Genomic DNA, 27,173 nt, shown 5'->3' on the forward strand with positions numbered 1-27,173 from the left:
GTACGCAGCTGCCTGAGAACTCGACTCAGAGAAAAGGGAGGAAAAAAAAAAAAACAAAAAAAACAACGTCTCTGACCTCGCTCAAAAGGAGAGAGGGGCAGTGTTTTCTGACTGCTTGGTCAACAACCTACAAAACGAGGTTGAGGAATGAAACAGAGTAACACTGCTGCAAGCCTGGGGTTTTGCAAGCCATCAGCTTCCCTTTAATCGATGAGAAGAAGTGGTAAATGAGTGAACTTAATCTTGCCATGCAGCAAGCGTTTGTTTAAAGAGGAGCCAGTGTAATAAAATGGGATGCTGAATGCTCTCTGAATAGTCATCCACAATTGGCGATTTCTTAGTTTAGGTGTTGGGTGTCTTGGTGTGGTTTTTGGTTTCTCTACCCCCACCCACAGTTTATTCGTTTGCATTTAGCACAGAGTTTGGAATATCTTGACCTGAGAATGACTTACTGCTGTCAAGTTTTGAAGTCAACTGCAGCACATCTGCAAATTTCTAGGGTTTTGTGTCTTAATTTTAAAATAGTCATATTTCTATATCAACCTTCCAAAAAGTCTCCAAACAGATTTTTTTCCCACTGAAGTTAAAAGGAAATCATTAGAGCGTCGATTTTAGGTGGATAACACCCAACAAATGTTTTTCAGTTCACCTCCTTTTGATCAGAATGGATAAATAAAATATTTTAAAACTACAATAATTTTCAGAAGGTGTATTCTTTCCCTTAATTTTCTTTATACTGTATTAACTAGGCTGAAAGAAAAGAAAATAACGAAGGAGAGAAGAAAGAAAGAGAAAGAAAAATAAAGAAACATTGGGACTGACTTCAGCTTGCCAAATTCAGAGCATCACAGGAAAGGAGGGCCTCTGGGAATTGATCCCAAATGAAACTAAATCATTTGCATATGCCGAAGCAAATGCCATCCGAGCATACAGCTATTCTCTAGAATCAACTTTAATAATTCAAAGCACCTATTTCCTTACAACTCAACATGGCAACAAAACACATACAGTATTAATAAACAACGAGAGATTATGGTGTTGATTCTGAAGAGCAAAGTCTTGGCTAATGGCTGAAAGTTTCTTCCACACTTCTAAAATAAACGCAGATACAGGCACAAGTGAATATGGGTAGATATGCATGTGTTTATGCATTATTAGAGCACATATGTGTATAACACACACATATATGTACATGTATCTATGTGTATGGAAGAGCAGATCTAACTCACTTGCTCTGTATTTATTCCAGAGGTCCCCAGAGGTTTGTGTAAACAGTACTTGAATTATAATCACACATTTCATTCAAATTTCATGCTTTGAGGATTTTTTCCTCATTAGAACAGTTAGTTGTCAATCTGACAGGATCACATTTGTAACCTTTAAACCACCCTCAGTGTTTAATACAGGAGGCCAGAGTTCCCAACTATTACAGGTCATTGTGTAAAAAAGACTCTAGTTAGAAAAGGGACTAGGATACAAAAAAAGGATGAGATTTTTTAAAGATGAAAACTTTATTTTTAGAAAGCTGTTTCTCGATTACATCTAAATTTACATGGTTGAACTGCTTGAAATATTTCTAAACAAATTTATTTCAATAAATAATCTTACTGTTTTGCTTACATTAAATATTTTTCTGCATGTTTTGTAAACATTTGAATGCTTTTACATTACCTTTTTTAGGTATAAATAATTTGTAATTAGGCTAGAGCTTTATATACTTATAAAATTATCTCTTGAGTATGTGACTGGCAAGTTCAGATTCAAGTAGATATTTTAATCTGATAAGGTATAATGGATTTTTAAAAATCTACAAAATCATTTTAGAGAAATGGAAATCATACAATTTTTCAGACAGCACTATTAAGACTGAGCTTTAATGAACACATGGAGAAGAATGTGGTGTTTCATGTGCTTATGGTAATAAAGTACAGTAATTAACAGAGATGTAGGATTCTGAAAGCTAATCTTTGAATTCCAACCAATGAGAAAGGATATTTGCTTTAGTTCAGTTATATTTCATTTTTACTTTTCTAACCTTAGAGCACATGTCTACCATTAAACTCAAGTCAAGGTTTTTAAAACTTAAGCTCACTTTCTCTGTCCATAGACTTTTGAAATTTTGAGGACACAAGAAATATATTCCATGGGAAATTAAGCATGCATAAATCCTTATGTTTTCTGTGAGAGTGTGTGTGTGTGTGTGTGTGTGTGTGTGTGTGTGAGAGAGAGAGAGAGAGAGAGAGAGAGAGAGAGAGAGAGAGAGAGAGAACACATATTTTGGTTTGCACCAGTGATTTAAACAGTTTAAGAAATCCCAATGTGGAAAATTCCTCCATGGGATGGAGACCTTCAACTCATCTCTGACTTATACTCTTACAGAGAGTTGCCTGAGGGTAGTGGGAGGGTTAAGTAACTTGCCCATGGTGGGTCTGTGCACAATTTTCTGGCTCCAAGGCCAGTCTTTTATCCGATATGCCATGCTGCCTCTCACATTTTAACCATAATAAGAAAGGGCATTATGTGTGTATGTGTGTGTGTGTACATACTTGTTTGCATACATACACACACTCTTAGAGAAGCAGTTACTTGTATAACTGAAGTAAAAAAGAATGACAATTAGCCACAATAAAAATTAATCAACTACTCCTTGCAAGTTAGTTACAAATGTATAGATGTTGAAGATGTAGTAGTTTGTGATGGTAAACAGTTCTCCCTATAGAGAAATGAATCTCTTGAAAATGGATTCGAACTCTTTTTCTTGAAATTATTGATCACTTTAAAAAGTTTCAACATTATTCTTTCTTCTTCTGAGGTACCTTGTTTCTTGGTTTTTCCTTATAGAGTCAAATAATTGAAACGAAGTGTTATGGTCACCATCTACTCTTGCTTCTTAGGATTAGGGTAGATAGAACTTTGAAGGCACTATTTTATACGCTTCTTTGAGATTAACCATAACACCTCCCACAATTCACTGTATGAAGGAGATTCTCAATAAATACTTGTTGCATAAATAGATGAATCATGTAATTCTGAAGTCTTATAATACAAAGGGATTTATTCTAGGATTTATAGACTCAACTAATCTGTACTCTTCCTGTACCTTACTGTATACTACAAGGAACACAAAGAAATATAAAACCACTTTGTAACCTGAGAAAAATTATGATCTGGTTTAAGAGAAATGATTTATATAGACAAAAATAAGTAAAAACAAATTAAATAAAGTGTTACATTTTGGGTAGGAAAGGCAGACAATTTAACACACACACAAACACACACCAATTAGGAAACAAAATAGTGCTGTTTTGTTGGATTGTAATAAAATGTTTGGCAGCTAGGTGGCTCAGTGGATAGTGCTGGACCTTGAGTCAGGAAGACCTGAGTTCAAAAGTGAACTCAGAAATGTAATAGCTGTGTGACTCTGAGCAAGTCACTTAATCTCTATTTGCCTTAATCCACTGGAGAAAGAAATGGCAAACCACTTCAATATCTTTGTCAAGAAAACCCCATGGACAGTATGGTTCATGGGGTCATAAAGAGTTGGACATGACTAAACAACTGAACAATAACAAAATGAAATGTTCACTTAAAAACTGAAGGTGTTATTTTTCAAACACTATTAAACTGGCTCTAAATCTGGGTTGAAGAGAGAGTCCAAAGTAATGATGAGTATTCAGAAGGTCAAAGAAACCTATTCTATATAAAGAACATATAGAGCTCCACGAATCTTTCAATATGATGGTCAAAACCAATGAATGCAACTTATTATGGTGGCCATATAGAACTAACTACCATACCCCTATGTAAATAAGGATTATCAACAAATTACTTTGTATGTAGAATAGCTAAAATGTATAATACCTAAATGAATATTTTCCAAATGCTGTCACTTAATTCCAAAACATCAACTGCCATGTGCAAAGTACCAGATCAGAAAAATATATTAACCGTGCATTTCTATCCTGGGAAACTATTTTCTATCTAATATGGACTTTGGTCCATCACAAGTCTCCTGGTAAAAAGAAGAAACCTCTCAAAATACATATAAAATTATCTGACAAGAAACAGATTAAAAAAACCACACCAATAACTAGTGTTTGTTGGTGTTTTAATCTCTACATGCAATATTTTCCATTTTGCATCTGGACGTAACATAACCACTTAAGGGATTTTCACTGAGCCAGGCAAAGGCAGTTATTCTACACCACATTTAGTTGATCCAGAAAGCTGTTATTAATGAATGCTGCTCAAAAGTTAAGCCCACAGTTTTTTGCATTATCCCAGTAGTAGTCACTATCTATAAGTATGCCAAAGTGTTTCAGAAATTTAATTGACAAAATGAACTAAATAATGATAGGCAGTTTGCATGTACAGATTTATGTTATGTACATAACAATGAATTTTCAATAAGCTAACACCCATAGCTGTAGAATGGCTAATGTCAATTGTCCAAAGGAGGGGCATAGTGTCATAGAGGAATTGTCTTTGGAACTAGTAAGATTTGGGTTCAAATCCTGTCTCTGCTACATATCAGCTGTATTGACCCAAATGTAAATCACTGTCTTCAAAGGAATCAATTATCCAACCACTTTGAACTGGCTCCAAACTCTTTAAGACTGTAAGTCACAGATGAGTCGTGGTTCTATGTTATTGAGATAGAATTTCCACAGAGAAAATTCCCAATCTCAGGTCTACATGAAACACACACACACACACACACACACACACACACACACACACACACACACGAAATTCCTCCACTTCCTTTAGGTGAGAACCCCTTAATTAACCCAATCATACACAAAAGATCCCACTATGACAGTGAGGGTAAAAATGAACTGCAAAAATCACAGTGATGTCAGGATACTGAAAATTAACTGTCCTTTCAGCTCAATATTGAACATGTTTGGGCACTGCTGGACAATCAGTCCAGCATTATTGAACATTGTTCAATATTATTGAACATTATTGAATATTATTGTCAGTATTATTGAACATTGTTTGTAACAGATTTTTTTTTCTAACTTTCAGGCAATTGGGGTTAAGTTACATGCCCAGGATCACACAGCTAGTAAGTAAGTGTCAAGTGTTTGGTCTGAGGCCAGATTTGAACTCAGGTACTCCTAACTTCAGAGCCAGTGCTCTATCCACTGTGCCACCTAGTTGCCCCTGTAACAGATTCTAAGATGCATGTATGTATACCAAGTCACTGATGATTGTACAATTAAGACAATTCATAATGTTATCTTAAAAGGCAAATGCTTGGACTATCATATAATGTTCTTCCTATTTTTGAATTAGGACATATTCTGTATATATACTCCCAATACAAGGGCCTTTTTTGGAAATGGTGCCTTACTTTGCTACTTCATGTGCTAGATAAGACAGAGAACATCCTGAAATCTTTCCCCCCCTCAATCCTATAGAGGGAAATCTGTGCAGAAGAACTACAACTTATATTAATTACGGGGCTGCTAGGCACAGTGGATACAACACTGGGCTTGGAATCAGGAAGACGCATATTCATGAGTTCAAATTTGGCCTCAGACACTTACTAGCTGTGTGATCCTGGGCAAGTCATTTAATCCTGTTTGCCTCAGTTTTCTCATCTGTAAAATGAGCTGGAGAAGGGAAACCACTCCAGTATCTTTGCCAAGAAAACCTTAAATGTGGTCACAAGGAGTTTGAAATGACTAAACAATAAAAACATTAATTACAGGGGAAAAGAAAGTGAACCTATGTTACATGAGGGATGAAGATAATGGGGATACACACTCTTCATCAATAATAATACCTGATAGTCATATAATGTTTCTAGATTCACAGAGTGCTTTCCTCACAACAACCTTATGCAATATTATTTTCTCCATTTCACAGGTAAGATAAATGAAGCTCAATGAAATTAAATATTTTAATGGGTCATAAAACTATTAAATGTCAGAGTGAAGACACTATTGTCAGTTGACTCTGGTGTACTCTAAGTCCTTGACCTATTGCTACCCTCTTCTCTCCCTAATATGAACCTACTTTCCCCAACACTTTTAGGTTTTATCACCCCATTTCAATTCTTATCTTCCCTTCAAGGATAATCTCAGATAGCATTTCTCTGTGAAGCTACTCCCATTTCATCTTGCCAAATCCCATGGTTGATAGCACTCTTGCCTTCTTCTCATTACCCTGTACTTATTCATCAGGGTATATTTTGTATCCCCCAGCAGAGGGTTAGATCCTTGAGAGCTGAGAACAGGAACTTTCTCCTTTTTGTTCTCACATCCTCAATTTCTAGGATAGTACCTAGTATGTAGGTGGCACTTAATAAATAGCTATACTGTACTGTACTATATTGTGCTGTTGTATTGCATTTATAAGCATTCATATGGTTTGAATATTAAAATATTCAGGTTGGTAAATTCCTTTATCTTATATAAGAAAACAGTAGCCTTTTGTGCCTTCAAATAGCCACCAACTCCTCATCACCTCATGCCTGGACAACTACAGAAAGCCTTGTGATTAGTCTCCTTGCCTCAACTCTCTCCCCACTTCAATCCATCCTCCACTCAGGTATCAAAATGACCTTCCTAAGATGCAGGTCTGACCTTGTCATCATTCTACTCAATAAATACCAGTGGCTCCCAATTACCCCCAAAGACCAAATATAAAATCCTCTGCTGGCTTTTAAAGACATAACCTGGCTTCTTTCTTCCTTTCTAATTTTTTTTACATTTTCCTCCTCTCCACACACTCATCAAGATCCCATGATACAGACTCTCCTGTCGTCCCTCAAACACTCCATATTCTAACTCTGTGCCTTCCCACTGGCTATCCCTCATGCCTCGTCTGCTTTCTCTCTTGATCTCTGCTTCCTGGCTTCCTTCAAAACTCAGCTCAAATCCCATTTTATGGAGGAGGACTTTTCCATTCTTCCCCTTCCCTACTGTTAGTCCCTTCCCTCTGAGATTACCTTCCATTTACATTGTATAAATACTATGTGTATACTTTTCTGCATGTCGTCTTCCTCATTAAAAGATGAGCTTTCTGAGAATAAGGACAATGTTGTTTTCTTCCTTCACAACACCAGAGTTTAGCACAGTGCCCAGCATACAGAAAACACTTAATAAATGCTGACTAACTCACTGAATGTATGAATATGAGGACTGACAAAACATGATTCACAGGCTTGATTCTATCAACAAATTACCCTCCTAAATTATCTTGTGCAGGGTTTATCTACACAGAATGTTTTCATCCTGAAAAATTGTCTATCTTCACATATATTCAAGGAATGTGGGCCATTGTTCCTGAATTAAGTAGATAACTGTTTGTAATACTATTTTGAAATAACTTTGCACTGACAACCAAGCTATGCCAAGTCTTCTTTTAAAAGATAAAGCTTTTAGCTCTCTATGCCTCAATTTCCCTATCTTCGACTTCAGACTAAAGAGGTATTTCTCATATAATCTTATAATATGGAAACTTATCCAGACCCGCACTGATTTTGCAAAGCACATCAACTAATTAATAACAAATCTCTATGGTTTCCATGGATGTATGGCAGGATCACAGGAAAACACAAAGATGGACCCACCAAATTCTTGTTACCATCTTCAAAATACTTCAACTCAACAATTTATAAGCATCTGAAAGAGTTTGTGCTAGGTGAGGAGTACAGGAAGAGGGAAAATGATAATACTTGCTCTCCAGGAACTTGCAGGTTTTCCCTCAAGGATGAATATATACACAAATCTGTATGATACAAGGCAGAAGGTAGTAACAGTCCCTTGAGGACAGGGAATGCTACATTTTTGTTTTGTATTCTCAGAGCTAGTTGAAACTGAATAGCAAAATAAATATGCAGAATGAGTGCTTTAAGAAGTTTTGAGGAGGGAAAGAAAACTCACTTTCAGATGGGATTGGGAGCATCACAAGGAGAGATCTTGCAGCTAAGTCTCAAATCATGGAAGAGGCTGACTTAAGTGGTAGAGGACCTTCTTTAATTAGTTCAAATTCTTCTTCATAGCTGGTCCTATATGTCTTAGAATTTTATGGTGCAGAATTCAAAAGATACCATGTATTACATGTATCAACAGATCATCTTCTAGACAATATTCTACAAGACAGACTGACATGGTGGCTGTGTGTCAGTGGAATCCAAATATATATCTCAAGTCTAACAGAATGCATGCTACTGTAATATGAAACATTACCATGAAACAACTGCAGCCTGAACAAAGAAAACGAAAGTCCAGAGTAGTTGTCAGTATCAGAGTACACAAGAAAATTTCCAGGCATTAATCACAGAGTAAGCGCTTCTTCCCCACGTTCATGCATACCTGTTAAAGTGGAATTCTATTATATTACTTAAAAATGATAAAGGATATATAATGAAACTGCATTTTCAAGAAAGAAAATGAAATTTCTTTTTTAATTTCCTTCTCACCCCAACTCCAAGGGCCTGGAAAACAATCCCCACCTCCATACCCCTGGGATGCATGGAATGTTCTTGAAAAAAATCTTCATCCTGACCTAGTACAACTGGGGGCATGTTATACTCAGCCGGGCCAAGAGTTCAGAACGAAAACAAACTGTTTCTATTCTGAGACACTGAAGTGGTATCTCACTTACTGGACAAAATAACAACAGAGACAGAGGAAGCTGACTCAAATTGTGGTACTTCCCTAGATAAAGAGAGAATGCATTTACTACATTTACCTGAGCCAAATGAAAGCATGAGGCAATTTTTTCCTCCTCCAGAATGGTTTGGAGACACATTTTGCCCTGAGATGTGCAAAATGAACAAATGAACTCTAGTAACGTTAAGGGGAAGTTGTGTGTGTGTGTGTGTGTGTGTGTATGTGTGTGTGTGTGTGTGTGTTGGAGGAGGGAGGAAAGTTTCCCTTTTTGGGACCTCTAACTATTATACTTCAGCAAGGCCTCACTCCAAAAGGCACATGGGGGGAAGGGATAATTTTCATAGCATCTGGATACAAGATAAATACAAAAATAAATTTAAAAATAGACCCTCAATAAAAATGGATCTATCTATGCATTAACCAATAATCAGGCAAAATAAAAATAGCCTCCCCTCACTATTAAAATGATTTCTTTAGAACATGAAATTTGCTTGTTCTAAATATTTTTTAAGTTTTTGTTGACTACTTATAGGAATGGCAATACCAATGCTTTTAATCATAAATATGCTAAAGAGAATGTAGTATGGCATGATTTGGAGTCAGAAGACCTGGATTTCATTATCAGCTTGGCTATTTATACCCGTGAGACCCTGGGCAAGTCGCTTCAACTCTGAGTCTCTTGAAAAGTAAGGGAATTAGCTTTCTAGGTCTTACTGCAAGTGTCATATAATTTTATAATAATACAGGCACAATGAAGTATCAGGTGAGATGAAACATGAAATTTATCAAATCAGTATCTATTAAGTGAATTATTGGTTAATAAAACCAAGAATTTAAGTAAAGATCCTTGAAATAACCCCAGATGTCCAGATCCAAATAAGGAATATTGTGCATGTTTACAAAATAAGACTGCAATATATTCATGTTTTCACTGTGCTAACTCACCACAAAAGTAGAATGGATTGTTTGGGTAAATACTAATAAACCTAAAACCTTTCATTTCTTGGCCATCTGAATATAGCTTAGGTGAGCAGCGAAAAAAAACATTAAAAATCAGATGGCACTAATATTTTAGTGACTTCCATTCATTTTTGAATGGATAGGAATTCAGTTTAAAACCTCAGCAGAATTACTAATTGGTACTATTCTTTACAATGAATTAGGCTACCAACAAGTTAAAGGCATGAGAGTCACCACCAACCATTTTTGACAAAGGGTTTTATTTTTCCAAACTTTTATCCTGGTGTTCTTGTCAATTAAAAAATGACAAAAGTATTCTGAATAAGCAATACAAGTGATATCTATCTTTAAAAGAGCTGAAACCTGGAAAAGGTCGGTTTTCTGCATTGTTCACTAAGTTGTATGGAGAAGCCAAACAAAGTGGGGATTTTCTCTGCTATAGAAAGTGGCATTTTCTTCTGTTATCTGCTCACAAGGCCTGTACTTCCCTGTGGTTGAGATAAGTATTATATTTCTACTCTAGAGAAGAGACTAAGTCATCAAGAAATTATTAAGCACTTATTATATGCCAAGCACTGTGCTAAATTCTGTAAATACAAAGAAAGGCAAAAACTGTCACTGCCTTCAAGGAACTCAACAATTTCATGGATGGAATCAAAATGCAAACAACTATATACAAACCAGATGTTTAAGGGATGCATTGGAAATAATCTCTGAGGTAAGGTACTAGCACTAAGAAGGACCAGAAGAGGCTTCTTCCAAAAGGTGCTATTTTAGCTGAAACTAGAAGGAAGCCAGGAGAGCCAGGGAGTAGAAATTAGGAAGGAGAAAATTCCAGGCAGGCCTAGAGCAGGTGAAAATGCAGAGTCACAGGATGAGAGTATCTTATGTGAAGACCAGCACAGATGCCAGAGACATAAGATTAGGATATGTAGAGGGGAGTAAGAGATAAAAAGATTAGAAAGGTAGAAAGGGGTCAGATTTTGAAGGACTTTCAAAGACAAAGAGCATTTTATATTTGAGCATGGGATCGAATAGAGAGGCCTTGGAATTATTGAATGGGGGGAATGACATAGTCAGAGGTACACTGTAGGAATATCACTTTGATAGTTGACTGAAAGACAGTCTAGGGTGAGGAGAGGCAGAGAGGTCAATGAGAACATTGCAGTTAATTCAGGTGTGAGGTGGGGGGGGCTGAACCAAGCAAGTGGAAGCAATGTCAGGAAAGAAGTCAGGGTATATAGGAAAGATGCAAAGGTAGAAATAACAGCACTTGACAAATAGACTGGATGTGGGGGGGAGGGGACATGAAAATGATAATGACAACTAGATTGTGAGCCTGGGTGACTGGAAGGATGGTATGATACCCTAGTCAGTAAAAGGGAAATTTGGAAGAGGAGTTTTGGAAGGGATCATTACTCTTAGAGCCTTGTCTAGGGTACTGAGGTTAAGTGAGGATTAAATGAGATAATAATTAGCACAGTGCCTGGCAAACAGATACAAATGTTAGCTATTTTTATTAATTTTGCTAATGACAGCTAGAACCCCAATAGTTCTAAAGGTAAAGTCTTTCCTCTTCACCACTGGTCCTGGCAGAAGGATCAAAGAGGGTCATGGAACACTAGAATTCCCTGAAGGCTTCTGATTGGGATTGGTGGAGAAGGAAGAGAGAGGGGGAGATAGAAGGAGAGAAAAAAGAAGGCAGCACAGGGGAGAAAACTACAGAAGAGAAACATTGAGTGAAGGTGTGGAGGGGGTGACAGGGCTCCCTCCTTCCTATTCATCCAGGGAGCTTTTTCCTAAACTTTCAAATGAAGCCTATAGTTACCCATCTCATCCGGTAGCAAACCTTTAATTCGGTGAGAGTGAAGACAATTGGGAAATTAAATTAAAAAATGAAGGCTCTCCAGACATCATTCCCATATTGCTCTATATGTTGTCACCTCAATCTATTTAGTAAAGTTTACTTTGGTTTCCATTCAGATTTCCAATTCATCCTAATGTTTGTGGTTTTCTTAGTTACTACACTGTGGCTAAGACATTATGACCAAAACAGTCCCAGACTACATTCCTGGAATTTAATTAAAGAAATAGAATGGTGTATTATAGTTCAAAGAGTCCTGTAATTGGTATCAGGAACCCAAGATCTATTTTGGCTGTGCCAAATGTGTCATTAGGCAGGCAATTCATGTACCTCTGTGCCTCAGTTTCCTCACACATAAAACAAGGAAGCTTGTAATGGTTCTAAAATTCTATGATTCTGTGACTATAATGAGGAAAATAAATAAGAATCTAAATTTCTGGATGATCCCACAAATAATCAGCTAAAAAAAACCTAATGAACATTGCAATGTTTTATGGAGTAAGGGTAGAAAAGGCATTTATTAAGCACTTACTAGGCAATGTGCTAAGCAATGGACATATAAATATATAAGCAAGACAGTCTTGACATCAGAGAGCTTAGTTGGGGGGCGGTGATAAAGTATGGAGTAATAAGACAGTCTATTGGCACACCCATTACAGAGGCAATTGTAGTGTTGATTTGATTAATGTTCTCAGCTCAAGAGCTCTCTCTCTCTCTCTCTCTTTCTCTCTTTCTTTCTGTGTGTGTGTGTGTGTGTGTACACAACTTGGTGGGAGATGGCTGTGGTCAAAACGAATCCTGACAGGGAGTTCAGAGTAGAATAGCCTAGAATCTCTTGGGAATGGCCTTGGGAGGTCCTGATAAATTATTTCTGAAGTGGATAAGGTAAAAAAAAAAAGCCCCCAATACCTGGATTAAGTGGCAATTGGCATAATTTTACAGTGGATATTTATAACTACTAGGTTATTCTGGAAGCCAATCAAATCTAACAATTGTCACTTCCATGCTAGAGAAGCTAACATTTAGCAACAGGAGGACTTCTACTTTTATTAATTTTTCTTGTATGTATGTCTTGACTCTCATATAGCCAAGACACTGATCTCCAGACCTGAAATGTCTTTCTTCCACCTGTTGATTTCCTACCTAAAGCCCAAATCAAATGCCATTTCTTGCATGAGGGCTTTCCTCCTCAGCCTTTGCATTTTTTGAGGTACAATTCTTTAATGCCCTTATTGTACAATAAATGTATAAAACAGTTATGTGTTTGCATCACATTGCACTCCCCCTCAAATGAATTGGGAAATCAAGACTGAAGATTACATTTCATAATTTTCATACAATGCACAAGATCTATCACTTGGTTATACAATTAAAATTTTATTGAAGGAAGGAGAAGGGAGAGAAAGGAGAACGTGCTTTTCCTTCATTTTCAGGACCAAAACATGACCTAAACCATGAAGTCCATGTACAGTGACAGCTCACCACAAAAAAAACTAAAGTGTGATTAGATTGAGACTCAAGTCTAAAATTATCAGATCCTTCCTGGGCTCAGAAAATTCAGCTTATTGGAAAACATTTGTAAATAAAGATGTTAAATTTACTTTTAGTTATGTTATCAAAAAAGAAATTATGGTGACTTTTCTAGCTAATTTCTATGGTCACTTTCTAGACTGGTAAAGGGTATCATTCACTTGGTGATACATTTCAAGACTATAGTTTATCAGCAGAGTTTCTAACAACTCATAAAATCACTAGATCTGAGATGTAGAATATGAGAGTACCTTAGGCTCCAAGAGGTTGTGACTTGCTCTGTGTCACATAGATCACAACTAGCAGAGTCAGAAAGCTGGATTTCCTGATTACAAATCTAGTCTTCTTTTCCTCTACTTTAAATTATTTTTTGTGCTGAAAAATTATCTGGTGGTTTCCCACCCAAAATACTGAGGGAATATGACATAGCCACAATGCCAACAAAACTCCAAAAGTATAATGAAATATACATGAATACTAATTACTACTTTTACCACATCTGCTGCTATGGCTGCTGCTGCTGCTGCTACTACTACTACTACTGCTACCTAGCATTTATATAATGACTACTATTTGCCAGGCACAGTGCTAAGTTCTTTACAAATATTATTTCATTTGATCCTCGTAACTACCCTGTGAGGTAAGTTCCATTATTATTATTTCCATTTTACAGTTGAGGAAACTTCAAAGACATCTTCTCTCTTACAAGCTGCCCCCTTGGTTAAAGTCTAATCATCTGTTGCCTACACTAGACAATCATCCCTGTCCACTTGGCCTAGCTATCCCCCTGTATGATACGTACTCCCTCCTCATCTCTGCCTCGAAGAATCTCTCTCTTTCTTCAAGACTTCACTCAAACATCACCTTCTAGATAAAACCTTTTCTGATCCTTCCAACTGTTACCTCATTTATCTACTTCACATTTGTTTTTATTTCCTTTATGTTCCTCTTGTATATCCTTAGATATGTTGTCTCTGTCACTGGAACAGAAACTCCTTGAAAGCAGGGATTGTTTCATGCCTCATCTTTGCAGTTCCAGCCCTTTACACAGTGTCTGCTACAGAGAAAATGCCTGATTATAAATGTTGGTTGTTTGATCTTCCCAAACTCATGCACTTCAATGTTTGCAGTTTGTGTGTGTATGCTGATGTTTGCTTACTTCTCCAGTAACAATATGGTGTTTCTCATTCTGACCTTTGATTATTTTAGGTGGTACAACATGTGTTTCTACTATAGAGCTAGGTACTGGGTCTTGTTATTTTACTAGCGTAGAGAATTTCTTAGTAAGGAAATGTCCTCTACTAATTCAGACTAACCCTTTTTCTGCAATCACAGCGTTACAGAATTGCCTAGAACACTGAGAAGTCACATGGGTTGCCTACAAAGTTCCTGGGTGTTTGAGCCTGGAGCTGAATCCAGATTTTTCAGCTCTCTATCCACTACTCCACATCTCTACTTTACATATATGGAGTCATCTAGGATGGGGCAACCTGCTTCATGTCTAACTGCATGGAAACCTGTTTAGTTCCCTCTGTATTTCAATGACTGATTCTACACTGTACCTTTTAACTCACTAGTAGGAATATTCATATGTAGGAAGCCAGTGCTCTCCTGCAATCTTACTTAGCTTCTTGGCAGTTGGGTAGGAAATAAGATTATTCTTTCTAAAACTTTTCCATGTAGATTACTCTTATTTTTTGATATAAAAGAAAGCTGTTATTTTGTTTCAAGATGGTAATTTTCATAGCACCTAAGACCTATTTAATAGTGGTTAAAGATTTTAAAAAAATCACTGATACATTATCATAGTGTCTATGATTATTATGGTTATTGAGAATTCATTTAGCACATTCTAGTTTTTAAAATGTGATTGCCAATAAAGAAGCTTTAGACAGGCTGTGGTAAAGAGAGAAAGCATACTGATTCTGATCTCAGAGACCTGAGTTCAAATCCAGCTCTGCTACTTGCTAAGTGTCATTTTACATCTCTGAGTCTGTTTCCTCATCTATAAAATGAAGAGGTTATACCTGATGATTCTTAAGGTCTCTTCCAGCTTTCACTTTACAGATGTTTACAAGAATATAGAAAACACTAATAACTGAATGCTTTATATTTAGTACACATGCCTTGAAATGACAAGTTCATTTTAATATACTAAAGAGAATATATGTGTGTATGTGATGGTGTTAAATCACTAACACATATGCAAAACTTTAAAAATTGTAAACATGGCCATTACTTCTATTTCTCTTCATGGTTATCCATGTGGAGGTGTTAGTGGTGATAGCTGGAATCTGAAATGAATCCAGATATGATAGAACCTTAAAAAGTAATAGTACAGCAGTTAGTACTTACACTAAACAACCTTGGGTAAATATAATTTTAGGAGAGACTAAACTTTTTCAGCACAGAGTGGAAATGGCTAAAATCACTATACTTGGGTTTGAATGAGTATCTTGGCTGCTAGGCAGTTGTGACTATGATATAAATGTTTAAGTCACATCTACCTTGGGAGGATGTTTAAGTCACATCTACCTTGGGAGGACTAGATATACAAATGCATAATATCTTTTCAAGATTCTTTACTAACAAATATTTTGGCCGAGACTAAATGCTAAAATAAGCCATCAATCTACAAATTGGCTTAATTTGTAAAAAGTTTTTCTAATTTATTTGTTAGCATTATCACAGAAATACCTGGCAGCACTGCAGTGGTTAAGGATCTGTCAAGGCTGCCATTTCAAACCCTAGTTTTCAGATATTTATAATGGAATTTGCAAGACTCTGAAATTTGGTATGCAGAATTGTCTGTGGGCATGCAAATTCTTCTCTCTCTCTCTCTCTCTCTCTCTCTTTCTCTCTCTCTCTCAAAACTGCTAAGTCATTTTAAATCAAAGATAGATCTTTAAAAATAGACCATTTTAATAGTTTGAGATATCATTATCTTTATTATAAAGGACATTTACCAAAAAAGAAAAAATTTCAACTTTCTATCCATTCTTAAAGACACTTTAATTTCCTTGAAATTGCAAGTATTTAATTTTCAACATAGCCTAGTGACTAAAATTTAAATCCAAAATCTTAGGGGATAAAATACTAAATACATATAGTGGCAATTCTTCAGTGATTCTATCATACAAGTAAAGTGTTTTCATATCCTCCCCTCCCCCCACTGTGTAACATCTTTAATCTTCACCCTCTGTTATGTGATGCATGGTTATCTTTCCCACCTTGCCCACCCCCTCCCCCAATTCCCTCAACCTTTACCCAAAGCTTCAACTTCCCAGAAAAGCTGAAAGGCAGATTGAGGTGTATTTTTCATTGAATACTGTTTTTACTACATCATCTTAGGTTTGGAGCATAGCTATGAAAAATATCTTTAGTGCAACCTCTGGTCAAGGGATACACATAGAATAAATAACTCACAACTTCACCCAAGTTTATATGAACTAGCAGGGGAAAATTTTTTGGTGTGATGATAACCCTCTCATGTTTATTCATTTAGATTTAATAAGGGGGTAAAGCATGGGCACTTTATTGAAACAATGGCTAATTGAATCTGGAGACAGTTTACTTGATAATAACTTTTGCTGATTGTATTTAATTTTTTTTACCCAAGTCTGTTGAACTAAGACAAGTTCTAATCGACAAGATTTAAGACTGATTCTAATTTTTGTATATTTAATGTCAATGCTCCCTAAGTACAATGATGACAGTATTTAGGACAGTTAATGACTGTTTCTAATAACTACTCCATAATAAGAATACTATTTATAATTACCAACATAGAAAAGTTTCTGCAATAATTTCTCATCACAAGTCTCAAATTTCACTGGTGGATATAACTTTAAAATAGCATCCAACATAAAGCATAAAAACTATTGTAAAAGACTATCAGATAAGTGAAGAAATTTGTCTTGAAAAACAGACAATAAAATCATCACCATCATCAGGCTATCTTTAAATGCACTAAATGTTAGTCTCTAAATGTTCTTTTATGTTTCTGTAAATGGAAACATGGCCTTTAAATTAATAATGATTTTATAAGTAATTCCTCATACGTACCATAAAACATCAATAATCAAATGAACAGGTTTTAAAAACAATTATGACAGAGCCATTTTGGTTCTATGGGTGATAAAAATATCTGATATATTCATCTTTCAAAATTATTTTATGTTCAAGCAAAGTAATATTTTTCCATATGTACTATATGCACATATATGTCTGTATGTGTAGATTGGTTTGAGAAAATTAATTCCTTTTGGTCAATCAATTTCTGAAGTACAGACAAGACCAGTTAATTTCTCTTATAAAAAAGCTCCTTAGAACAAATTTTATTTTAAATAGTTTAATTTCAATAATTCTTATTTAAGTCATTTGATCACTTTTCAGACTTTTCCATGTGAGAGTTGGTTACTGGACAAGAACGTTTTAAGCCCTGCTTATTAATTTTTAAAATGCTTCAAAGTGATTCTGGGAAATATATATGTGTATGTATATATGTATGTAGGTGTTCAGCAACCTTAGAACCCAACTGAAAGCCAAATTTTACCACTGAATGGAGTCTGAGGTTCTTTACTGATACAGATAGGCGCTAAACACACATATCCAAGCAAAGACATTGCTGGCCCCAGACATGGGACTTACACCAAGGAAAATCTGTCCTTAATTTATCCCATCGTGTCTAGGTTTGGCAGGGGTTTCTGAACATCATTTACATACCATATGCCCCAAATTACCTAGGCACAATGGAGGTAGATAAATATGGTATTTTGGCCCAACTATTTTCTTGCCTTTGTAGGTTAAGTCTTTAAATTTTATTTTTACATTGTTATATGATTGAGTGCAATGTGACACACTGCAGAAGGTTGTGTTAAAATTGTCAATAAACAATTTGTTCTCTTTTTCCATGATCAGACAATCATTTCATGAGTTATGAGACCAACTGTAATATTACATATTATTTTTATTATGTAGGTTCTAATTAAGTAAAATTAGGTTGTGCTTTTGGTTCATTTTAATATTTTTATTAAATATGTTTATATTTAATCAATCACAACAAACAATTGCAAAAAAGCAGAACCTAAATGTAACTTCAGTAGACATTTCCAAATTTGGGAGCAAGATCTACTGGTAAAATAGAGGTAAAAGTAATTCAAGACAATATATTGTTTCCTTCTAATATTAAAGGCAAGCATAACCTATCCGTGCCTCAATTTCCCCCTTAATTGTGGTTTCTATTAAATATTTAGTAACAGAATATACTGGGTACCAGTCAACATAAATAAAACAAATGAATAAGAAATTACAGTGAAATTAAAAAGATAAATATCCTGTGCCTGGCTTGGATCAGAACTGTAGTATATACATATTTTTTGGTTGTGAACTACAAATTTGACTGTATAAACTTCCAATTAAAAATGGCATTCACACCATCATTTTTGATAGAACTTTGCACAGTAGGAATGCTCATTAATGCAGGGTAATACAGTGTGATAAGCAGCTTAGACATAAAAATAGTAATATATACATATTTGTGTGTATACATCCATATATATATATATGTGTGTGTGTATGTATGTGTATATATGTATATATATTTACACATAAAAATAAAATGTCATTTGAAAATGAGGGGGGCATAGTCTAGGTCTAATCTTTGCATAAGTAAAAATAAACTTATGAAACTGAAGAAATAACAACAAAAAAAGAACACTTACTATTTTAAAGCCATAATAAATCCTACTTAGCCCTATCAAATCATGGATTTTCAATCTCTAATTTTTTGTGTGTGTTAAATGTAGCAAAATCATAATCTTATGAATTAAGGCATTGTAGCCTCTCTGCCCAGTAGAAAATATCATATGCTTCCCATAAAGAAACATATTTTAACTGTACCATGCAAGCACAATGGAATGAATTAAGAGCTGAATATTATCAAGATCTGTTTTATAAGTCCTCTGTCCTATATTACTTCTCCCTTTAGTTATGAATGTTCATATTTTCAGGAAATTTAAAAGACATTAGTAGGGGCTTCTTTTTTTGGCCTTTTATATAAAGCATTTGAAATCTCATGCATTGTTTTTTCATCAGTGGTCAATAAGGAGAATAATATTGGTTATGAAGTATATTCAGTTAGACCATTTCTTTGAGTATAAGATACAAAGCAGAAGCACAACTTTAAAAGTTACACCAAAATAAAAAAAAATGAGAAGACAGAGGTGTACTAAAGGGAAAATGAAGGAAGAAGTAAGTGACAGCAATATAATTCAAAATTCCAGAATTTTGTCATATAATTTGTTTTCTTAAAAAAAAAACTGCCACTGGAAGATCTGCAATGAAAGGGTTAACAGACATATGCTGTATAATTAGGAGATGCATTAATGATTATGAATAGTAAATGATTTGGTGCAAAGCAAAAAATTCAGTCAAAGGGACATGCACCTATCTTACATGTTTATTAGTAACTGTATATAACTAGAGAATTCTGCTATTAAGAATCCTGCATTATTGGTGTAAATACTTCCAAGGGTACATCAAATTGTAATCTTTCATACGACATCCATCAAACCAGGCTGGAGATTTTGACAAACATTAAACACAGTAAGGAGGCAATTATGTATGCATGATTTAATCTGCAACTAATTAATATGCAAATTTATTCATATGTTAGTTACTAAATTAAAAATGCAAAGAAGCCCTTATGGTGATTCTTGAAATTTTGCACAAACAGAACATTTAAAATGTAAGAAAAATGAAGTTTTTTGGAAATCTACAGCATACTTTTAGTGTTTTCAAAACCTGTTGCACTAAGAAGGTTCAAAAATATTTGTTTAAATGCTAAACAATGATTTAAAAGGTGTGCTAATTTCATGTGAGAATGTGGTAACAGAAAGGTTAATCAGAATTCTCTCAAACTCTTAAGAGATGCACTCTAATTACCAAACAAATGGTATTCTATCCCTCATCCTTCTAGCCTATTTTTTGGATTGTCAGAAGTTGGTCATCTTACTGAGGTCTTTAACCAACTGCTATTGCTTTGTGTGAAAGAATAGCTAGTCCAAAGCAACCTGAATCTCTTGCAAATTCCAGTCAGAACTTTTAGAGCATTTGGTGTTCACTAAACATATCATCTACTCCTCAAGATGGTAGCTCACTCATTTTTGCCTTTGGGAACTGCTCTCTGCAAATATAGAAACAGGAGGAAAATCTTAAGGGAAGATAGAAACTATCCTGTATTTTCTTCCAAATGAATCTTCAAAGAAAATTATGAATTGAAACAAATAGGAACAACAAAAAATACAGAATCAGTCAGTCAACTGACATTTATAATTTCTTCTGAAATGAAGCTGGCTCTTTCAGCACTGTACCAATGATCCATCATGGCCAGAAATTATTTTGATTTGTTCTGGGAAGTGTCAGATCAATGTCGATTAAAAATATATACTGGTGTCTTTTAAGACTATCACTGAAGACAACCATCAGCATTGCTACCTTTTTTAATGGCATGAAGGCATTTTAAAAAAAAATTTCCAATCTGATTACCTTTTTTTAATGAGAAGTACAAATGCTTTGTATACAGCTTTGGAAACCACTACATGGAACAGCTGCAGTGACTTCAAAAAATGAAGCATAAGTCAACTGTATGAGAAAGTAATAATAGAGAGTTTAAGGCTACTTCCCAGTTCATTGAACTCTCACCCCATATTAAAAAAAAAAAGTCATCAGTTCCAATAAAGCCAAGTATCACACAAAGAGGAAGTTAACCATGGGCTGTGACTGCACACGCAGTCTGACTCTGTGCCCCCAGCTTCCCTTAACCCATTTTGATGCCAAGCAGGGTACAGCGTGCCCATTTCTCTTTGTGCCTGTCAGCCAAAAAAATCCCTGCCCTACGGTGCAACGATGAGCAGCCTGTTTTGATATTAGTACCTCAGTATGTAATATTAGAATGTCAGATGTCCCCAGACTATGCATTCTCCTAAGAGATTCCTGTTCAGCCTCTTTAGCCAGAAATATGATGATATTCCATAAAGCCTTAGATTTAAAGAATAAGGAAAAGAGAATATCATTAGAATTCAAGCAGAGATGGAGATGATTCTTCTCTTCTTCCAAGGAGAATGATTGTTCAAACACAATCTTTTCTAAGCAGAAAGACCCATTCATATTGGATTTAGCTCACAGACTATGCAAGACACACGGTAACCTTCACATTACACGAGATAATAAGAGACAGTGAGGTAATGAAATTATTTTTTAATTCAACACTATCAAAATAAATCATTTCTTCTTCAATACAACTAAAAACAATCCTTAAAAAATGACAATTTTTAAAGTCAGAGGAATGAATTTCCTCAACTTGAGACTCAAAGAGAAAAAAAAATATGGCCATGGAAATCCCAAAATGCATCTGGATTTCTTTGTTAAACATACACAGGCTGACTCTAACCTGATGTAGCCTCTAGAGGTGCCTTGCTAGGGATCTAGGCATCCTTAACTTTAACAGGTGACTCAATTTTTGTTTTGACCAGAACTGAACATAAAGCTTTTAAAAGCTTAAATGTACACATTTATGCATTCATTACACAGTGTTAAATCTAATTTGTTCTTTTTACTGTCACAGGAAGCACATGTTTAAAGCAATCTGTTTCCTCATATGAATGCTTTCCTGTCTGTTTAAAAAAAATTGCGACACACTTTACCCTGAGTAACCAAGAGGTGATCATAAATATCCCTAAATAGCATTAAACAGATATGAAAGACATTAACACTTTCAGAATGCCAAAGTAGTATTAAAAAAAAATTCTAACAGATGCTCCTAGGTCAAAAAGTGAAATGTGTGTTTCCTGAAAAAACACTCTCATCAGAATCATAAATGAACTGTGAGTGGAGAAATGAGGTGTTGCTGTACAAACTAGAGGATCCTTTTGGTGAAGAACACTAACAATCCACTGCCAGAGTGTACTTGCAATAAAGAGAGCCAAAATTAAATGGAAGTTTATGAAAACCAATATCCTTTGTAATCCACAAGGTGGCAATGACTACAAATGAGGGCTGGCTAAGTCTAACCTAACTTAGGACTGTTCTCTTTTCCTAAGAAAGGCTCTCTCACTGCAAAATGACCAGAGGGGGCACTTCAAAGGAGAAGGGATGGGGGAGAAGATATTGGCCAAAATGGAAGCACACCAAACAATTTTCATTTTATGTCCTGTCACTCCATGACTTACATTTGGCAAGAAAAAGATTTCCTCATAAGGAAATATAGTCAAATAATATGGCTGTATGCAAATCTGTTTCAAAATGCAAAACTTAAAAAGCCTGTGCTTGCAAAAACAAAATAATTTTAAATGTACAAAAAACTTCCAGAGCCAACTGATGAAAATATGTTTTTCCTTATGAGAATTTAGCTGTACCATTAAAAGAAAATTCTGGGGCAAAGGCTAGAACCAAGCTATTCTCCAAATTTACCTGAAATATCAGTATAAATATCAGGGTTCTGTATTAGGAATCCGCAGAACATGGTGCTGAAAATCTTTGTTTGTTCTTGATTTATGACTGAAATAAATTGCTGCACCAATACACATACTTATGCCGTACGAAATGAAGTGAAATTTCCCATTCAAAATCTATCATTTCTTGAACTAGCAGAGCCTAATCATAAGAGGAAACTTTTACAATTACTCAGTAGCACCTACTTCTGAATAACCACAGAATAACACCAATGTAATTTTAAAAGAGGAGAAAAACCTCAAGAACTAATGATAATAGCATCTTTGTGTAATAAAGATTTACAAAGTACTTTTCTCACAATCTAGCATCTCCATTTTCCAGATGAGGAAACTGAGGCTTAGAGATATTTAGTGACTTGCAATGAGAAACATAACTATTAATTGGCACAATGGGAATGCACAATCTGACCTCAAATCCAGCACTCTTTACATCGTACCATGTCTAATAAATAAATTATTACCTAATATTACACTTTGGTCTGATTTCCACTTTCAAGTGAGGAAAGATGTGCATAAACTTTGGAAGCAAAAGGTCTAATTACCTGGTTCTTGTTAACACTTATGCTGTAAGAAATGGGAATGGAAAGATCACTTACAGTAAAGCACAATCTCACTTATGGGGTGTCCAGACCACAGAAACTACATCCCAAGTAAATGTCTACTTATGCCAATAAGGCTATGCTATGCTGTAATCCTATATGTTAGATTTCCCTAATTTGTTTTTTTTTTTAAAGACAATCTCATTATTTAAATACCTTATTATGCAATAGCAAAGAACAATATTCTGAGATATCCAAAAGACAGGGAAAAAGATGTGGCAAAGAACTGCTGTGGTCTTGGAGTCAGAGGACCTATGCTGACCTTTGACCTAGGGAAAATTATTTACTCTCACTTAGCCTTAATCTCCATATCTATAAAATTGGTATAATCACACTTTTACTACTTAATTCACAGGGTTGCTGTTGAGGAAAGGGGGGTGTAAACCTATTTGTTGTTGTTCAGTTGTGTCTAACTCTTTATGACTCTATTTGGGGTTTTCTTGGCAAAGATACTGGCATTTCCTTCTCCAGCTCATTTTACAGATGAGGAACTGAGGCAAAGAGGGTTAAATGACTCACCCAGGGTCACACAGCTAGTAAGTGAGGCCTCACTTGAACTCAGGTCTTCCTGACTCCAGGCCAGGCATTCTATCCACTGCACCTCCTATCTGCCCCTAACACACTATAGAAATTTGAATTATTATTATTTTTAAATTATTTTCTTGGGATGAAGGAGGAAGAATGACAATGGATAATTTAAAAAGTGAGACAGAATTATATTCATTTTCTTCTGGCATTTCGATCAGATTGCAGTGAAGTTCCTTTTTATTCTATTTATATGCAGCTATGCATCTTTGTTAAAAGAATAATTTGCTATTAAAGCTATTATAATAGTGCATATATAGAATTACTTTAAGGTTTATAAAGTGTTTTACATCTTTTTATCTCATTTTATCCTCACAACAACCACATAGGTGTTATTATTTTACAGATGAGGAAACTGAGACACAATTAGATGAAATGATTTCCCCAGATTTACACAGATTTGAACTCAGCTTTTACTAACTCAAAGTCAGTTCTCCATCCACTACAGCGTTAATTCAGTAAATGCCTACTAATAATGTACTAAGTTCAAGGAGCTATGCCAGGTGCTGCAGGGCAGGAGATGTACAAATATGCATAATACCCAGCTGCTAAGCCTTCCAGAGCTGCTGGACTTGGAGCCAGGCAATACTTATCCTTGAATCCTGTTTCTGCCCCAAACCGTGTAATCCAGGACATTATCACAGAAGCCTCTGAGCCCAGGTTTCTTCATCTGTAAAATGGGGGTAATCACAGCACCTTCCTTACAGTATTGTTGTAAGGATTAAGTGAGTTACTTTATATCACATACTTTGCAAATATTTAAGTGTTATATAAATAGCAGTAATTATCACCATTATTATGAACCCTAGCAATCTGTCAAATGATGAAAAGTCCACAGAACACTAAGTTCTTTAAAGGTTGGATTAAACATTAGTATAAAGCCTATCTACTTGTGACATCCAGTTTTCAGTGATAAAATATTGAGATTTCAAATAGGATGAATTTAGGTAGCATGTGCTGCAGGATTTATATAAGAATATCTTCAAGAGAAAGAAATGCTGAAGGTAGTATATTTTTGTCCTTAGTTACTAAAAGTAGAAACTGATACCTGAAGTATTAAAGCATTTGCTAAATGAGTCAGTGAATGAATGAATGAATGAATGAAGCTGCCAATACTTGCTCTTCCATCTTGGTTTCTCCCAGTTTATTATTAAAGCTACAAAATAGAAACTTTCAACATTGTTTTTGTTATAGAGAAAAAAAATCCTTTTGTGTGTGTGGGATTATATATGGTGACATATGTCTGGGGATTTTACCTACTCTTGTCCCCAAGAAATATTCTTACATTTTTTTTTTTGGCGGAAGGGGAAGAAGAGTGAGGGCACGGACTCAGCTTTCAAATAAATGCATTATTCTTAAGTTCTTGACAGTATGTTTCTAAAAATAAAAACACATGAAAACACAAAAAATACTTAAATACATATAAAGTCACTATATATAAAACTTGTGTTTCCTTAAAAGAAAATTTTAGTAATGAAGGACTGAAAGATTTATACCTTTATAATAAGAAATAGAACTTGTGTCTTCTTTTTGAAGCAAAAACAATTTTTATATGATGTGAGGGTCAATAATTGAAAGGTGTTTTTATCTTACATTTACTCTCAAGCACAAATAATTAAATGTGTTCAATAAATCAAAACTACCCTGTCAAAATTATTCTAAAATCCTGTTTTCTGTAGTAAAATTTAAGATTTTTCTATATTATTCAAACTTTACTTTTATTTCTCCCTTTCACTGTGTATTTAAAGATAAACATTTTATATTAAATTTCCCTTGTAATAATGCTACCAGAATTAGTAGTTTTGAATTCTAAATGTCTATATTTTATACCTAAGTTACAATGCAGGTTAGGCAATTCTTATAAATATTAGTGCAGCCTTTGCTACCAGTTTGGTATTACTAAAACCACCAAATTTAATACCACTAAAACCACCAAATAAGATGACTTGGAGATACTGCCACTCAGAATCAACTACCTACTCTAAACTGCCTCTTCAGTGAAACTAATGATATAATGATATGGTATGCCAATAGGAAGAATGAAAGCTATTATATTATCGTAACAAATATAAGGTGGAAAGCACATTTAGAAAGCATTTAAGAAAAAGAAGTTGCTCAAGACAAGGACTTTTATGCCGTTATTAAAACAGTTCTATAGTAGCACTGTGTAAAATTCAATAAATAACAAGATAAGTCAGTGACACATTTTGATTTATAAGTTGTAGTACTTAATTGTATTATTTGTTTGAGTGCACGAGGAAGAAATGTAGGGCAATGTTTTCAGGTGAGTTGGAGAGAAATAGTATTTTTCCTTATATCCAAGTCATTTATTACCAAAAAGGAAATGCCTCCTCAAATGCTGAAACTGGAAATATAAATGGCAGACAACAAAACACCCAGCAAAGATTTTATTCACTATATGATGGGGACTGCATTGTGCTTGACTATGCTATACTTAGGTTCTGTAGAATAACAAAGAGGATTAAATTAAATGAGCAAGAGACAGAGAGAGAGACAGAGAGAGTTATTGTTAGGCTCTGTGGCTTATAATATAGCTATATCATTCCTCAAAGAATTAAAAAAGTTTCTTACATTAGTAAGAAGTATAGATATGATTAAAGTATTTGGATAGAGTTATACCTATGATCTTCAAGATATGTTTAGCCCATATTTTAATATTCAAGTTTATGTCTCTCAAGTACACTTATTCATCATCCATATTTTCTAGCCAAAACTTTAAAAAGATGTGTATTATCTACTGCACTACCATAATATCTCTGAAGAGGGAGTATATGCACCAGCAAAACACAGCTACTCAATAAGTACACACCTATGTTATCAGCTGTAGAAACACACATTCAGGCACACATACACATACAAGCACACACACACATACATATCCCAAATCACTGTCAAACTTGTTTTGTCCTCAAATAATTATGTATTTAGAACTGTGTCAATTTTGCATTACCTTTTTTCAAAGCTTCAAATAAATCCAACCCTATACCAGTCAAGATGGAGGCTGTACATCTCCTGTTATTCCTTACAAGTGTTTAAGTACTATGTTTAAGTATTCAGTGCAATTTATTCACAAAAAAGGTGTCTGTCAACAGCCCAATTGCATTTTAATCATCCTTAAAAACATACTACTACTTTGATGTCACTGAAGAAATTCCTTACTCCTTTCTGCATCAGTTCTACAATTTTAAGAGAATCTCATTTACCCAGCCCACTAGTTTACAATCAACTCTGATTTACTAACTTTAAAAAAATTGTTTGGAAACTTAACTAAGAAATCTTAGAACTGTAGAAATCTGTCAATGATTGGCAATTAGTGGGGGAAAGAGTGCTAGAAATTCAAATTTATGTTTCCGTTCAATAAACTTTAATGTTTTTTAAAGTATTTGGCAACAAAAAGTTTAAAAAATATATAACTATACTACTCTCTTAAATTATACTCTTTGAAATCCTCAAAGTATTGAAACTTGATCAG

At 34.9% G+C, this 27,173-nt stretch overlaps 1 protein-coding gene across 4 annotated transcripts in view; it reads right to left on the bottom strand.

The window, feature by feature from the left end:
• TCF4 (transcription factor 4) overlaps window positions 1-27,173 on the bottom strand; it is a 440,264-nt gene that overhangs the window by 121,560 nt on the left and 291,531 nt on the right. The window lies entirely within an intron of this gene.

Source organism: Vombatus ursinus, unplaced genomic scaffold, assembly GCF_900497805.2.
Source record: "Vombatus ursinus unplaced genomic scaffold, bare-nosed wombat genome assembly UNPS02014791.1, whole genome shotgun sequence".
Classification (NCBI taxonomy): Eukaryota; Metazoa; Chordata; class Mammalia; order Diprotodontia; family Vombatidae; genus Vombatus; species Vombatus ursinus.